Source organism: Uranotaenia lowii, chromosome 2, assembly GCF_029784155.1.
Source record: "Uranotaenia lowii strain MFRU-FL chromosome 2, ASM2978415v1, whole genome shotgun sequence".
NCBI lineage: Eukaryota > Metazoa > Arthropoda > Insecta > Diptera > Culicidae > Uranotaenia > Uranotaenia lowii.
In genome coordinates this window covers 199,988,767-199,995,757 of record NC_073692.1, presented here as the reverse complement: position 1 = coordinate 199,995,757, position 6,991 = coordinate 199,988,767, and the positions used below count along the sequence as shown (strand labels likewise).

General features: G+C 32.5%; 1 long non-coding RNA gene across 1 annotated transcript; it reads right to left on the bottom strand.

The window, feature by feature from the left end:
* Positions 1-3,510: 3,510 nt before the first annotated feature.
* Positions 3,511-4,293, bottom strand: LOC129748178 (uncharacterized). The gene is made up of 3 exons (XR_008737673.1): positions 4,062-4,293; positions 3,789-3,994; positions 3,511-3,728 (listed from the first exon to the last, which is right to left on the bottom strand). It is a non-coding gene; the product is annotated as an uncharacterized LOC129748178 (long non-coding RNA).
* Between the last annotated feature and the right edge of the window lie 2,698 nt (positions 4,294-6,991).

The following is a 6,991-nucleotide window of genomic DNA, read 5'->3' as shown; positions in this document are numbered from 1 at the left end:
TGTCATGGTCAGTTTTTCAAAAAAACTCTCACTTGTTGATAGTAATTCAGTCCCAAATATTGAATACTTATACAATTAGACTTGACCGGATTTTGAGCAGATTTTCTCACTCTATTTGCAAAATCAAACGAAAATTTCGATTGAGTCATAAGATTTATGTACCTTGCGTCCAAGTCATGTTTTTTTAAACAAGTTTTGCCAAAATAAACATTAAATTGCTTTCACGAGTTTTTTTATTATTTTTTTTCGGAATAATTTCGAAATTGGCCTGCATATTGGCTGGATCTTTGAAAAAATTTGAAACAATATGCTATAATTTCGAAAGGTTTAAGGATAAAATTGCCTGGATCTGCCCAGCCCGGATATTTGTGGAGAAATATTTAGTACCTAAGTGTCCAGTCTATTGTTCTTGATTTTTAATTCGAATAATCTTTGGTATAGAATCCTGCTTCGAACCTTGGTGTTGCATTTCAATCTCAAATATGACAAATGTTTCATATTCGAAGCTCATAATTTTGGAATATGAAAAGAAAATATATAAATTTACAACCAATTTTTAGATTTGAATCTGAAATTTTAATCATTAATTTATATTCAAAACCTAGGAAAGTCCAGAATTGAAAAATGTGAAAGAAATTCATCATTCCCAACTCTATTTAAAATTACAAGTTCAAATTATAATTGAAAAAAAAAAAAAATATCGAGAACCATAAATTCAGAATCAAATAGGGTGATTTGCCAATCGTTGTCCTCTATCCCATCGTTGCACAGGACGACTTAAATTGTCAATATTACAGCCGTCTTTCAAATTTTACCCAAAAATAATACTGAATCATGTTTATTGGAATGTTTACTGATAAAATAAGGCTTTTTACGATATTTTCTGCTGAAAATCAGGCATATAACGACAGTTTTACTTTTAAATGTTTTTTTCGCGCGGTTTTTGTGCAAATTGTTAACCAAAACCTTAAGATTCCTTCAATGGCAAATAAGGTTTTACGTCAGAACAAAACTTTTTTCGCATCGGTTTTCTTTATGAATTGTATGTTGAACTATTGCAAAGCCTTGATCAAAAAAAAAAAAAAAAAATCACGATCCCTATAGAAATAGAGAAAATATCGAATTGTGCAACAGTTGGTTCGCTCAATCTTCTCTTGTCCAATTATTGTACATCACATCATTCTCTAGCTGACTGCATAACTAATACCAACGCTTGTAATAATTGACTTATTACATGCTACTGATAAAATTTGAATTAGATCCATTTCAAACGTAACGATTCAAGGGGGGGGGTTGTTGGAGGTAAGGTGAATAGCTTGTTACTATTTGTTGATTTTGGTTATAAAATCTCATACGGATTCGTTACGTAGGTAGGAAGGGGATCAAAAATGATCAAGGATTGCGTTACGTAATATTTGAACGGCCCCTTAATATGACATGTTTTCTTTTTCTGCTAAATAAGTTGAAAACTACGTTTAAGAAGTGATTTTAGTGATTTCCGTGCTCTGCTCAACCGTTTTTTACTCAAAATTTTCATATTATTTTCACGTAATGTTGATTTACTATAACTTAACGTAATTTAAAGACATTTTAAATATGATTTGAAAAAAATCAATGATTTTTTACAAATTCTATTATTTTAAAATTAATTATGACGAACATTTCTTCATAGTCAAAAACTATATTTTTCTTATCGTCAAATCTTGAATTAGAAGAATCGAGTTTATTAAACTACATGAAAAATTTAAAAGTATCCTCAAGGCAATTAAACTGCCTTGGTTTTGAGGGACTACTTTTATATCAGATTTATTTTTGAGCTCTTCGTCCTGATCGTTAACTCAAAATTTCATGAAAATAATTTAAAGATTGTTCTGCAAAACCATTTTTTCTCACAATTTGAGACTGTCTGCTGCATCTACAGATTGGAAGATCTGAAATACCTTTTTATCTCATGGAATATATTCTCTGAAGTTCAAATCTGTCGTCGGGTTAAACTCATTACTCAAAAACACAGTCATGACTTCGAGAAACTGAATTTGATCGAAACTGTTTTTCAGCTGAAATGTTATTGGGAAACATTTCAATGTGATGTACACCCGAGCAGACTTTGATGCCTCAATCGATAGCAAACAGTAACCAAAATGAGCTATCAATGCCAAAGTGATAGCATATTTTAGTATCGCATTTTTGCGAATGGTAAAATTGGGTATCATTGAAGCATCAATATGTCAAAAAATGATGTCGAACCAATACCTAAATAAGACATTGAGACCAAAATGAACGCACTATTTGCTTTTTTGTTTTTCAAGATAACAAAACGAGGCATCATTAAGGTTTCATTTATTATGATGGAGCGGAAAAGTGAGACCTAAATGATAGTATGATTTGGTATTCAATTTTTTGTAATAAAAAATCAAATTCAATTACGGGTTTAAAATTAAATCGAACTGAAAACAATCAGTAATTTGGTTCGTTACCGGCAAAGTGCGCCCATTTTTAAGTGTTGATTTTCATTGATTGCAAATTAGGCATCATTAGGATTAACGGAAATATGAAACATTACTGGTTTTCCTTAGAATTTGTAGTAAAAATAGGTTTTAGTAATTAATTTTTATCCACAAGTAAAATTATTTCTAATGAGCAGCATCAAAAATTGCTTTTTTATTGGCACCACAACAGCAATAAGTGTGAAATTCTAATTTTTCATAAATTATCAGGGGTTTATTGTGTTTAAAAATTATAATAGCAATAATTTGATTTTAAAATTCTAATTTTTTCTCCCTAGTTTGATTATTATTTTCATCAAGCATAATTTTGCGGTTTGTCAGAGATCTTAATTCTTCGGTCAGTATATTGGAATGATAATGATGACTTAAATGAGCGCTTCGGGTTAATTTGACCCGTACCATTCAGGAAGGTTAAATTTTTAATTTAAAAAAAAAATGTAAAATCCATTCATGTCCATGAGCAGGAACGTAAATGACTAGATCTCTTAAAACTGTGTATTTATTTTAAAGAAATGGACGTGATTTTCAAAAAACAAAACACATTTTTCCAAAAATCGTCAAATGCCTTTTTCAGAAATTAAATTGAATAAAATAACACGGAGAAAAAAGTATAGTTTTTTCAACGATATTCCACTTGCTTTCTATCATATATCTGATTGATTCTCGGCTAACTATAATTATTAAGTATTCAACTATAAATATAATAGGCTATTTGGTTGTGTTCATGCGTTCAACTATAGCTGCAATAGGTTCAACTACTACTGTATTGTAGATTTTTTTGCATTCAACTATAAATAAGATATAATTAACTGCATAAGTGTAATTGAAATTATGCAATTAATCATAAATTTGAATAATTCAAGTATAAGTCTATGGTTGATTATTTGCATTCAACTATACATACGATGGATTCAATTACATGCGAATATTTGATTTTTTACGTTCAACAGTATTTATAATTTAGCTAATTATATAGAAGTGATAGATTTTGCAATGTGATTGGTTAAAATTTTTCAAATTGATTTTATTGACATTTTATTTAAACTTGATTTTTTTCATGCTCAAAATTTCACAATAAATAACACAAATTCACAATGGTAATAATATCGCCACCTGCTTTACTGATGTTTTGCAAGATACTGATGAACGCTTCTACCGGACATCTCCTTACTTTTCGCGGTTTCTGTTCCGTCGGTTTTTTTTTCTGCCAACCTCTCGACACTGGAGCAGAAAAAAACACATTGTAAATCCAATTTAAACAATTCAAATGAATATTTTTACCTGAAAACGCATCCTCCTTTTTGTCCTTACTGCTCATGAGCTCCCAGCTTGATCCCGTAAACGGTGCTTGCTGGCAAAGTCCGCCAGAACCTAGTATCTTATACGGGTACTATTGCTGGGACTGGCGGTCCAAAAATTGTTCTACGTCGGCGGTATTCGTACCAATCTGGTGTTGCCGAAGATCCGTTGCTGTTAATCCTGATAGTCTGGAAAGGGAAAAAGATTCATAATCGATAAAAGAATGTAAAAACATAGATCAATTTTTCATTTTACCTTCCGCGTTTGGCCGTTGAATTTTTTCTTTTTTCCTCGGATGAACGATGAACACTATACACACTTGCACACTGAAAATCAAATTTAGTTTAACATCAGGATAGTTGAAATAAATCAACTGTTTAAATTGTTGTTTTAAAAACATATGGATTTAAAATCAAATACAGTCGTACATTTGACATGACCAGCTGAAATAATAGAATCAACTAGTCGACTTTATTCTCCGTGTAGTTTTATTTACTATATTTATGCTTCAATTCCTAGATTCAATTATACATTTGTAGTTGAATCTATCATATTTACAATTGAATCAATTATACCACTACAGTTGAATCTATCATATTTACAGTTGAATCAATTACACCACTACAGTTGAATCTATTATATTTATAGTTGAATGCCTATAATCAATCATACAATTGTAGTTGAATCTATCATATCCACAGTTGAATCAATTATACCATTACAATTGAATCAATTATTCTATTACAATTGATTCTATTATATTCATAGTTGATTGCACAAGGTCAATCAGCAGTTTGTAGTTGAATCTATTGTATTGATAGTTGAATGCATAAAATAAATCATAGAGTTGAATGCATTATATTGATAGTTGATTGCGTTAGGACAATTAGAAGTTTGTAGTTGAATCTATTATAAAAGTAGTTGAATGCGAAAAAATCAACAGCATTTCGATTATTGGTATAACAAGCTGAAATAATTGGAACAACTTTCGTCTTTTTTCTCCGTGAAAATAAATTAAATCAAATAAATTTATTGAAAAACAGCTTTCTGTATTGTTTAGGAAACGTCTGGTAAAAAATTAGATAGCCTATTTCAACATTGATCGTTTAAAAAAATTATTCAAAAAAAAATATTGCTGAAATTTTCGCTCAAAATTTATCCAATAACATAACACGCAAATTTTAACGCCTTTATGTCCACTATTCATTGATCTAGAAAAGCAAATCTCGCGTGAGCTTTCATAATGTCTTATGAAACCAAATGTAAACAAAGAGTTTTATTACGAAATTTGTTTTAAGTTGTTTTGATAACTTTTGCAACAGTTTTCTTTGAATTCATAAGATGTTTCATACGACGTTATGAAAGCTCACGCGAGAAATTTTTATCTCCGCTTGCTCCATTTTTGTATTTTTTTTTTTAGTGCGAAATCTTTTAACATTGAACATAAATTAAGGCGTTTAGCCACATAGAATTTTGTTTATCACATCACTGAATCGTACTATACAATCAAAAATAAGATGATGAATCATTCCAGTGCATAAAACATGAGCTGTCATTTTGTGCGGTAATTGTTTTTGTTTGTGTTGTGAAACCAGGGGCGGGATTATGAAACTCGAAACAATCGAATTTCGTTCGATTCGACCAACTTTGACATTACCGATCTCGATTCGAACGGAACGTTTCGAGATGATCTACTACCCGATTTACTCGAAATCTAATACGTTAAAATTTAGAACTCGAACGAGATTCGTAATACTGGTTCTAATTCGATTCGAGTTCAACTCGAAACGGGTAACTCGAATCGAATAAGATTCATAATTTCACCCCAGTATTCCATGCAGTGTTAAATTGTTCCTCAGTTTTAAACGAGTTTTGGTGATCTGGGAGCTCCAGCTCTACCTTCTACCTAAGGGTCCGGCACCGATTGGCCGAAGCATTGAGCTGTAATAAAAGATCTCCACTGCTGGCGGCCCAGAACCAGCGGCTAGCTACGCCTCTTCTTCGATGCCCTTCTAGATTCCAGCTCCAGCTCTGCCGTGGAAAAGTTGCGACAAAATTCGTTCAAACGGAGGAAATCTTCCAGAAGTACTGCGCGATCCAGGACTGGGGGTGAAGCTGTGAAAATGTATACGAGTAAGGCCAGCACACAGACAATAGCTAACGAAAATGCAGGTTTGTATCTCGGTTGTTCCGATGGAACGGTATTACCTACTTATTATATTTTTATTGCTGCCCTACAGTTCGCTCTCCCGTTTTGTGTGTGGGTGTTCGATAGCACATAAAACAGCAAGAAAGATGGCAATATAATATTGGCAAGAGGTAATCTGGGTGCCGTTCATGCCACTGTAGACATGCCCTGGCGCTTAATCATACAGGTAAGCGTTTATCAATCTATTGATTTGCACCAAGAGTTTGATGATGACACTGGAAGGACAGCTCCATATACGTGGTGGTTTTAAAACAGTGAAATACGTGGAAAAGAGTTGACAGACAAATTTTGAACCGATCACAGAATTAAAAAGTCGTTCAAAGCACTTCCATTTAGATTCCCCCGTTGTTACTGATTTTCACAATGAAATCAAAATTAAAAAGTTAAGACGAATTTAAAATTCTGGGACTGATTCTAGATTAATCTTTCAACTATTCCTCATCATGTTTCAAAACATCGTTGGTTTAATATCAAATTGAAAATTTTTGTATAATCGTTCACAATTTCTTTCAAAGACTTTTAATAATTTTTGTTGTTTGACACGGTTGATAACTACAGGTTTTAGGAGCCAAGACCATCTTCATTCCGTTGTTGCTTGAGGCATTGCGCGATATATTTGAGCGCTCGGTGCCCTTCGTGATAGGCATTCCGAAGTCGGTGTACGACGTAAGCTGGCCGGTTTAAAAACAACATCGTAGTTGGAAGTATCCTTTAGCTATAAGTAGGTAAGTCCAATAACGTTTCATTTCCATTGCTCAAGTTGATAGTTATTTATTTTTCAGCGTTTCAGGAGTTTTCTCAATACATTTAAAAATGTCGGACGTTAAAATCCCAGATGCACTCGTCGACGGTATCACTGACGCAACACTTATTGGCAGGATGTGCTGAAGCAGTCCCTGATCGTCGATGTGGACGATTTACGAAGCCTGTATAATCATTGTCAAACATCAAGTTATTCTTTGTTTATTGGCCTAAA